Source organism: Zalophus californianus, chromosome 13 (assembly GCF_009762305.2).
Source record: "Zalophus californianus isolate mZalCal1 chromosome 13, mZalCal1.pri.v2, whole genome shotgun sequence".
NCBI classification, from domain to species: Eukaryota; Metazoa; Chordata; class Mammalia; order Carnivora; family Otariidae; genus Zalophus; species Zalophus californianus.
The window spans coordinates 67,700,491-67,711,501 of NC_045607.1; the positions used below are offsets into that span (position 1 = coordinate 67,700,491).

At 41.0% G+C, this 11,011-nt stretch overlaps 1 pseudogene; it reads right to left on the reverse strand.

Annotated features, from left to right (window-relative positions):
* Positions 1-10,346: 10,346 nt before the first annotated feature.
* LOC113934089 lies at positions 10,347-11,011 on the reverse strand (annotated as a pseudogene).

An 11,011-nucleotide genomic window follows, 5' to 3' on the forward strand; every position in this document is an offset into this window, starting at 1 on the left:
GGGAGAGGACAGGGTGGGTGGGAGAGTAAAGCCCTCTTGGACTTGCTTGGTGGGAAAAGAAGCATCATGCAAGCAATTCTGGGTTCAATGTGTGTTTCTCATTGCCTGATGTTTTCAAAATGATGACAACCACAATTCCTGGCTCTACCTGAAAAAGAACCTGTAGACCCTTAAGCCTGTGCTATTCTATACCAGGGTAACAAAGATCTGCCCCCATCCCCACCCAGGAAGGTTGAGGAGGACAGAGCAGACTGTGGGTTGGGGGACAGGACACCCTGTCTCGTCCCATACAGAAAGCACATGTTAAGATGTCTGGCAACCAGTGAATGATCATAACATGGTCAGTAATAATTATATTAGACTCCCAATAAATAGTTTGGCTTTTTTAGGTTTTTGTGGCCCCTCTTGGACACTTCAAACAAATGGAACTGGAATTTCTCACAGACCTTTCAGTGACATGACCCAGAGTTGTCCTCAAAAGAAGCAAATCTAGCCCAGTTCACACTCAGGGAGTCTGGCTCCAGAGCCTTTGCTCTCAAAGCACTGTGGGTGCCACACCTGTGTCTCTTTGGTACTTGTTCTTGGGCATGTCAATGGCTGCTTACTACTTGCCCTAGGTTCTCTCCTGATGGCTTTCTCTGACTGGAGGCACCGGTAGACCAGAAGCACTGAGGAGTTAGAACCAAGGAACATCCCTCCATCAACAGCTGAGACTTGGTGGGTAAGGACTCCAGGGACCCACTCCTCCAGTGGGAGAACTCCCAAACCTGTTCTTCATGGTCCTGCATGGCTTCCTTGCAGGACTGAACCCTGAGAGCCCTGCTCGCATGCTCATAGCATGACCTTACTCATTCTTGCACCCTGGATTGGCTTTCTTTCCTTCCCTGGCCCACTGTCCATCCTCTACTGGTTCTTTGTGGGATCATCACCCTCACAAACTGTTTATACTCAGATTCTTGTCTCAGGGCTGCTTTAGGAGCAAAACAAGTCTAACACACTGCCCAGTCTGATCTCCGTACCTTAAATTTCCCCCTTGTTCTAATGTTTTCATCCTCCTAGTAAACCCTTCCATTAGGAAACAATCTCGTATTGGTTATTTATACCTTCAAGTGAATTTAAGTCAATGTGTCATGATTCCCAAAATTTCCTACATTTAATGAAGTCAACCCAAACTGTCATCTTTCATGAGCTCCAAGAATTCAAAAGAATTTACTTTCTTCTACTTAAATCATTCCCCTGGTTTGCATTCCAAACTGTCACCAAGCTTTGTCCCTCCTTTCTTTCCAATGACCTGCTATGTTTTCATCTTTTGGAAAAGAGCTACTTTTTGGAAAAAGAAAGAAAGGAACATGTATGATTCTTGTCCCTTTGCTCTTCTTCTCCACCTGCTGGAGTAGTCTGTTGATTTTCATGGTGTTAGTGATCACATTTGTATGATGACCTCTAAATCTGTATTAGCAGCACTGATTTCTCATCAGAATTCAGGTCTCCCATTGTTTGTGTCTTGAACATTTCTATATACCTACCCCTTATTCTCAAATACAGCCTGTGGATACAAAGGGGGATTCCTGATCTTCACTTTAAAATATCTCCTTTTAGGGTATGTGTTGTGATGAGCATTAGGTGTTATATGCAGCTAACGAATCATTGAACACTACATCAAAAACTAATGATGTATTATATGGTAGCTAACTGAACATAACAAAACAACAACAACAACAACAAAAAAAGGAAGCCCAAACACCCAGGAGCTTTTGATCCATTAAAAAAATAAATTAAAAAAAATAAAAATAATAAAATATCTCCTTTTATTAAGTTGCCTATTTATACCAAAGGTAACACCATTCCTACAACCATCTAGCTTCAAAGTCCAGTAGCCATGTGTGGTTCCTCCTTCATTTTTGGCTCCTTAACCCCTTACCTCTTCCTAACTCCTCCCTAGCCACAGAATCTTTCCATCCACTTTGCCCTCCAAAGGACTGGGCTAATTTCCCTCACATTCTGCATACATCATGTCCCTATTGTAGCTCAAAAAAAAAAAAAAAAAAAATGCCAGTAGCTCTCAGCGGACTTCAGGATAAAATTCCAATTTCTCAAAACTGTGTGTGTGCTTTTCTGTATTTCTTCTTTTTAAATTTTGTTGTTTGGAAAACCTACCTGTTCTAGTCTAGATAAGAACTCTTTATTCAATTTATTTTTCTCTATTTCCCAAAGCAGATTTTCCTCTCTGGCCAGGCTGGTTGATCCAGTGCCCCCAAACATCATGCTCACTCTTGTTTCTGGGTTTTTGTTCCCTATTTATAGTAGGGAACATATTTTGAGCCCTTACTGTGTGACGCAAAATACTTTCATTTTGTGTTAGCTCATTTGTTCTCTACCATATCTTTACCAGTTCAAAATTATTATTGTCTACATTTTATAGATAAAGAAACTGAGGAACCAAAAAGTTAAAGTACATTGCTACATCATGCAGCTGGTGAGTGGTAGAGCAAGATAAGAACTCCCTTCTGCCTGGATACTGTAAAGGAAAAGATCCCAACTTGAAGATCTTTTCAATATCATGTCCTTTCAGTGTTGCACCTGCGTATTGTGCAATAGGCTTCTGAGAAAGCACCTGATTCTTCAGGGAAATGTACTTTTGTTTGACTTCTAATTGACCACTGATTAAGACCCAGACTCTGTGAAGTTATTTTAACTTAGTGAAGATTGTCAAGTTGCAAATGATTTTTATGCAGTAGAGATGTAAAGATTTTCATGCAGTAGAAAAGGGAGCCCCAAAAGTTACAGCTTTGTTGTCCTATAGAACATGAACCAGTTTTGTTTTTCACTTCGCAATTTTATTTCAGCATTCTGACTCTCATTAATAGCATATTCTTTGATTTCTTCTTTATTCTGTTGAGTCACCATTAGACTACTAATCCCCTCACTAATGAGCTAATGGATCTTTGAAAGCTGTATACTCTATATTTTTATGAGAGTCATGCTTTTAGCTTTTAGAAAATTATGCTTTGATAATACAGAGCTTATACTCTGAATTATTGTGCTAATATTAACTTAGTACTTACTAGTTCCAGAATGCCTGCCCCTTCTCTAGCCAAACTTGCAAATTTAAATGACAGCTCACCTTTCCTCTTGAAATCTTCCCTGAATATTCCAGCTCATGCTCATCATTTTCTCCTCAGAACTTCTAGAATACTTACTGGTCTTAGTGACACACTATTTAATTTTACCTTAGTGTCTTACTCATCTATCCAGATCTAGATGTAGGTATCCATCCATGTATTTTCTACCCCCTCTAGGTGAATAGAGAACCTTATGAACTTCAAGAAGATTTTGAATTTATTCATATATTCTCCCAAACTACTCTGCCCCCAAGGTGCATAGAATAGCTTTGGGCACATAGTATATGTTCAATAAATACATGATGAATAAAATTGGATTGAGCTTTGCAGATCAGCCTTTGCTATAGCTCATATTTCTTCTGATTTATATTTATGCAACTCCAGACAAAACAGAGAGGCATTGTATCCAAGAATGAGTAGCCTTTTGGAAAGAATAATAATGATAAGGAAATTTTGTTATCATACAAGGAGAGGGAAAATGTCTTGTGTAAGCCTGAGGATCCTAACAGTTAACTTTAGAATTTACCCTCATAGTTAAGCCTCATTCCAAATGCCACTTCTCTCAAAAACCAGCCCAGTGGCAATCTGTGCTTTCCCCTTTCAACCACAACTGTTTAATTTCAAAACAAGGGCAGATAAAATATGCTAATACACAGCAAGTCTCCCATTGCTATTCATTAGGAAGTCCCTTTCCAGTGTGAAAGTCCAGTCTTCCGTGAATTCACAAACAAATGATTGCCCTTGTTACTGGCATTCCACACCGGTGATAAAACATGGGAGTGAAACGGCCTTGGCCCAATTGTGTGGGTTTTCTTCTTGAAGGTACTGTGTTCTTTGTCTTGAATATATATGGGAATGTATCTATGTGCACTTATAGGATGTTTTAAAATAAATGGGTTTCTACCTGCAGGAACATTAATAGGAAATCCTCTGAGATTTCCATCTGATGGTAGTGGTGGTGGTGATGGTGGTGGCGGTGGTGGTGTGTTTTATGAGTTCAAAGTCTTTGCACTTGAGCTATAGGAGCCTGCTGTAAGCTGGGGACTGTTTAGCATGCCATATGGGCCACAGCCTCTGACATCTTTAACTAGAATAGCAAAGGGCTGGGAAAAGGAGCACGATGGAGTACTAGCAACCACGAGAGAGCAGGGCTGGAATGCTGTCTCTGACCACAAATTGGTACACAGAACTTGTGTTTTTCATTAGAGTTGCTGCAGTAATGCTTGTTTCTAACATTCCGAAAGATATTCAGACTTATATTAAATTAAATTCTCCTTTAAAATCACTCTACTTTGGAACAACATGAAGGATCAGACTGCAATCAAGAAACTTCAGGAAATAAAAAAAACTAAGTCTAGCTCTGGCCCTTGCTTATGCTGTTGGTATGAATGTACAACATACCTTATCGGTGATTCAGGAGGAAATCTCGAATGTATCTGAAAGATGCTCTGTTGCCTTGAGCTTTTAATTGACTACTTGGTTCAAGTTTAATATATACAATATATATAATTTGTGGGTTATAGAAGCAACTCTGAGTGACCATAGTACATGTACATACCAAAGCACAAAGACATGAGAGTATGTTTTATATTGTGTATAAATAAACACTTATGTAAACCACATATGTGTTTAAATATACATTCATTTATGCAACCTACAGCTAAAAGTTCTGACTGGCAAAAATCAAGGATTAAGAAATTTGTCTCTTATTCTGTAATCAAACCCTCACCATAAGGCAAGTCTATCATCTAGCTAGCTAGCCAGCTAGCTCTATTTCTCAAACACATACACATACCATATACATACACAAAATGTATACCTGCTCAATGATGTTTCTGAGTTCCTCAATAAAGCATATGTATTTGTCAGGATAGGCTAGGCAATGTTGCAGTAACAAACACATTTCAGTAGGTTAGTACAATTCGAGTTTATTTCTCCCTCATGTAAAATACCCAAGAAGGATGAACAAATCTTCAGGACAGCTGTCCTCCATTAGTTGGCTGAAAAATCCAGGCTTCTTCAATCATGGCACTTCCATATCAGCATGTGCATCCAGGATGGTAGCAGCAGAGAAGGAGTAGTCTAGAGGGTCAGCCATAGTATTTTCACCTGTCGTTCCCATGCATATTTTATTGGTCAAAGTAAGTCAACTGCCTTACATAATGTCAAAGAGGTAGAGAAAACTATCCTCCCATATATCTGAAAGTAGATATTGGTATGTGACAAAAATCTTATAAAATGATTAATATAACCTGATAAATGTGACTGATTTTGAAATCAACCAGCTAATCAATCTCTGTCTCTCTCTCTGTCTGTTGGTCTCTCTCTCTCTCTCACATACACACACACACACCTGTGTGGGAGTAGGAGATTTTTGGGGCACAAGTGAAGGCCGTCCTTTCTTTTCTCAAAATAGACCAACCCAGATTGGCTACAGAGGCAGACGGGACATTTCTTTAAACTTTACTTTACTTTTTTTTTTTTTAGGTGTTTCACATTATGCCAATATTCAAAGATTTTCAGTTCTTTTTCCGAAAGTAAGTTGTAAAACAACAATAACAACAACAAAGACACAAGATTCTCTTTCTTATTAAGAGTCAAGATGAGAAGAAGAAAAGAAAAAGCCAGGCAGGACTCAGGGGGTGTATTTTGTTTCAAGCCAAGAGCACTGGTGTGAGAAACAAAGTGTATTTTCATCTGTGATGGGCCCAACAGTTGAGTGGGATGCAATAGGCTTTTCAGATTCTAGAAAGGAGCAGTAAGGGAGTCCACTTACAAAAGGCTTTCTTGGCAGTGCTTCTCCCCATGAAGCCTAAGAGAGAGTGGGGCATCAGGGAGCAGAGAGACACTCTATGCCCAGGAGGGCTTGTTCATGGCATCCAGATCCACCGCAGACAATGGCAAGTGCTGTTGTATATTTCCAAGGCCCTGCATGATCCAGCCCCTAGCTCCCCAACTCCAGCTTGGTCTCAGGCCAATCTGCATCCCCTCATCACCTGCCTGCTGAATCTCTGTTCCCACCATGCCCAATTTTATTCTAATCCTTAAGTGACTAGTGTCCCCTCCTGAAAAAGGCCTTTGCATAAGTAGTGCCAAGATCATATTTCCTCACCTCTCCCCACCTAAGTAAAACCTGTTCATTCTTCTGACCTCAACCCAAATGCCATTTCTCAGGGAAACCTTCCTTGATGGTCAGAACCACCATTATGTGCATTCACGTACTGCCTGCCTTGCCCCCTAACAACTTCTACAGTTTGTGATTATATATGGAACAGCACAGTGGTCTGAGTAATATTGCTCTCCTACTGGTCCTATAAGCTTCACAGGGACTATATCTTTTTTTCTTAACTTTGTATCTTTATTTCCTATCCCAGTGCCCTAAATATGTTAGGACTTCAAAAAATATTTGCTGAATAAGTGCAGTTTAATACAAATAAATGACCACAATCTCTCCTATTTATATAGCCCTATTTAGTTATCAAGTACTTTGCTTACATTTTCCGATCTTATATTCCAAATAGACGAGTTGAGTAGTGACACATGCTCTTAGGTTGTGATTTAGGGGCTGAGGTGGATGGTACTCCAAAGGTATGACTCTGTCCCGTGCTCTGACCCTGTAAAGTCTACCACATTCCTTTGGGTCTCATCCCTCTGTGTGTAAAATAAGTGCCAGATTCAACACATATAAAGTGGTCCTCCAAATAAAGAAGAAAAAGATCAACTCCCAAGAAGCAAAAGGACAAATGTATAAATAGAAAATTGGTAACAGAGAAAACATAATTAAAATATATTAAAAGATACTATTCCTTAGTAAATGCAGGGAAGCGGTCAGAATTGTACTCACATTGTAATTCAGATGCCCAGAGGAAATGTTTCTTTATTCTAAAATGTGATCTGGTCTCCCTCTCTTACTCACTGCGCACCAGGGGAAAAAATCCACATTCTTATTTCAGAAAATCCACATTCTGAAAAATATACCCAAATCTAGTAACTGTAGTCTGCACTGATGTGATAATTTAAAGTCTGCTACATTTTTGCTCAATAGCCCTAAGTAGAAAGTCTAGTGTCCCAGAGTTCTACCTACTCTCTTTGTTTCTCTGAAACATGACTTTGGGTGTAAAAAGAACATTAGTGGGTCCTTGTGGTGTGAGATTAGTGGGGAAGAAGCCCCAAACTTGTATATTACATCGGTGTAATGCTTTCTGCTCCAGTGTCCCTGCCTACCTGCTTTGTTGGGCACCCTGATGCTGATGTATGTAGATCATGAACGTGTCCGCTAACTCTACTGACTTGGTCATAGCTAGCCGAACTCAAGGACTGGCTCTACCTTATCTCGGCTCTCAGCAGCCCTCTCTGTCTTCTGGCCACACCTTTACCCAGCCTCTTGCCTCCTTCCATAGCTTCTTTTGGGGGGCCACGAGGCCATGCCACAGTTGATCCCGTGTCAGAACCATTGGCTGCCAACTCAGCATCCATGTTACAAAGGAGCTGTGAGAGGCTTAGAATGACAACCCAAAAGACAACACCCTCCAGGCTCTCAGGTGAAAGCCTAGACTCAACGAAGGGAATTTTGCTGGATTGACCCAAAAGTGGTGTGGCTAGAAGAAAGTATTTTGAGTTTAAGAAGGAAAAATGCTGAAACCTGTAGAAAGAGGGGGCATTTAGCCAGCCAGTCTACATGAAAGAATGGGCTTCTTAAAGTTGCATCCACTTCTCTGCAGCACCCAGGGGGCACCTGAACTGGGATGCCTTGGGGTTGGGTGGAGGAGGCATCCTGAGTGTTGGTATTGAGAGCAGTTGCAAAGGACTCTGGGATGCTTGCCTCAGAGACTTCAGGATGTTGCCTGTCTTCAAGAGAGATACAGACGGACAATGAGCCTTTCAGAATAGATCAGCGTGAAACAAAAATACAGAGCCCTCCTTGAATGCTCTGGAAGGTCTAAGACTTTTAAGATTAGTCCTGGTGGTGTGAGGGTATAAGAGAAAACCCCCGAAATCTACTAGAATGGAATTTCCCACCAGCCCAGCAAGATGGGGTTTAGAGCCGATTACATTTGTTTAGGGATAGAAATAAATGTGCTATTTCTCTCACTCTAGTGTGTGAACTAAAACTGTTAACTCACATGTAAGAATGTAAATATATATACAAAGAGAGGTCAGGAAAAGAGAAGGACCGAATGGTTTTCCAGATGGTTTAACCTTTGCTGGGTGGTAGGGGTAAGCTGCAAGAGGGGAATGGCAACAGGGACCTTTCTGGTTTTATTCCGTATTTATTCTTATCGTTTAGATCATCGACCTCGAGACTCCATTCTCGTCACTTGTGTAATAAGCACATACAATCAAAAGAAAAAGATTGTGTCAGATGATTGCTGTGAGTTTCTGGCAGGCCTGTCATCCTCACCACTCTGTGATGAGGTTCTCCAAAGCAGCTGCAAATGAGGGAGGCCCAGCTCCACATGCCAACTTCTCACCTCGCCAGCCAGAACCCTCCACCACAGGACCTTGCTGCTTTTCCACCTTCACCTGTTGGGCTCCCTACTTGCCCCTTGAAGTCCCCGGAGGAGAGCTATCAAAACACATGAGACACCTAGACCCCATTCCCAGAGACTTGGAGTCAGTTGTTCTCAGGAGGGCCCCAGGCCTTGGAGCTTTCCAAATCTTCCGGGTGATTCTAATAGCAGCCAAGCTCAGAACCATGGAAGACACTTTCTGGGGGTCCGCCTGAACACAGCAACGGTTTCCCACCCCCCTTTGTCCCGCTGGACCTTCTGCCTCCATCCCAGTCCTTGCTACCTCCTTCTGTCAAAATCCTCTCTCTCTTGCAAGACTCTTCCCAAATCCCACCTTCTTTAAGAAGGCTTTGTCCCGTGGCTGTGACCCTTCCCTCCTAAGCATCCCCATTGGACTTTATTCATCCTTCTTGTGTGATCTTTATTTTGGCACATTTTGCACCGTAACTAGCTGGGTGTTTGCTTATGTACAAGACTGGAAGCTCCTTGAGGCTGGTGGCCAGGGTTTATTCCTCTCTGCTGGGTCTCTTGGGGGATACAGAGGGACACACACATACATACACAAACAGTGGGGAACCAAATTGCCCGAATCGTCACAATTATTTTAGTCAAACTCCACCCACACAGACTAAAATACATAAATGTTTGTGGGAAATGGAAGGATAAATGAATCACATTCATTTTCAGGAAAACACAGCTAAATGCTTCTTCCTTGAAAACATATTCTGCAGAGTTAAAATCTCCGTGCGCTTACTGTGCGTGCTGGAAGTCCGACGGAGAAACTGCCCGCTGCTGGGATGGGATCTAGGTGAATGGAGGATCTTGGATTTAGAAATTCTGACTTCTTGGAAATGAACTCATAAATTTAATCTTCTTAATGTCCTCTGGGAGGAAAAATATATCCAAAATTTCAGTTTAGTCCTACAAGTACAGAGAAAGCAAGTCCCAAAGAATCTAAGAATGCCAATTAAGTGGGGAAGGAGAGAAAAAATGTATCTATCCTTTCCAAAATATGTACTCATCTCAAACTCTGATTCTTGGAAATGAGAGTGCTGATGGAAACATTGCCATAAAGTGGTGGCGTCCCACGGTCCTTGTCAGGATACAGACCTGAATTGTGCAAGCCTCTGGATTTAGCTATCAGCTTACAGGAAACACGGGGACAGATAAATAGTTTAAAGGACGGGACAGGGGTGCAAGCAGCAAAATTCAGGCTGGGAAAGTCTACAGGGTAAATGATCTGGGTGTGTCAACAGATAAATTGCCCATAGAAGAGATAGAGAGGTAAGGTAAAAGAGAACTTAGGGGCCTTTTCAACCTGCTGCAACTCATTGCCTTTATTATGGTCCTGATTCAAACAATAAACTATAAAACAAAAAATATTTATGAGGCAATTAGGGAAATGTGAACACAGAAGATGTATTTGATAATAGTAAGAAATTACATATTTTGTGATAATGGTATTATAGATATAATTATTATATATTGCTACATAGTATGTATAACACCATTATTATATACATTATACATATGTACACATATAATGGCATAATGTATAATAATATATTAATATATAATGAATGAATGAATTATATCATTATATGTTAATATATGAGAACATATGTCTTATTATGTTATATGTCATAATACATTATTAATATAATATATAATTCTGTATTTCCGTAAAATGAAGGTATTTCATGTCTTGTCTGCTCTACCAGCTCTTGATAAAACTGTTGTGCTCTTCGAGAAGAGTAATATATTCCTGGTGCTCCAGGGCTGTGCTGAGCTCCACCTACTCATCCACAGAAGTGTCATTCACCACCCTGCAGTCCACCAGCAAATACGTTAGGTGGTCATAGAAAGCCCAGGCCAGGGACTCAGCGTTGGGTGTGTAAGTCATGTCCTTCCGTTCAGACTCGCCACTGGACTGAAAACTCACTTCCCTGGTGGATAAATGTCATTCTTGTCCTCCTCTTCTTGTCCAACCTCATCTTCTGGATAGTGACAGTCCAGCACAAGGACCTTCTTGTCATCATTCTTTATAACTTCAGCCACAAAATTGGGAGTGGACATCAATCAGGCTCCTGTTCTTCAACCTTCTGTCCTTGGGAGGGCTCCTCCTCCCCATGAAATGTTGGTGGGATGCTCTTGTAAATATTTAAAATGACAGTGATCTTTTCTCCAGTAATTTTCCACACAAATTTGGCTTCTTCCCCATTCACTTCCACCTCCCAACTTCCAGACATCTTTGGGAAGGGACTTATCCTTCTGTATCATCTTTTTCTCCTTAAGTCCATCATTTAAGGATTCAACAAGTTTGTCACCTTAGGTGTGCAGCTCACCACAGCTGTAGGCACAGGACCTGGCACAGCACAT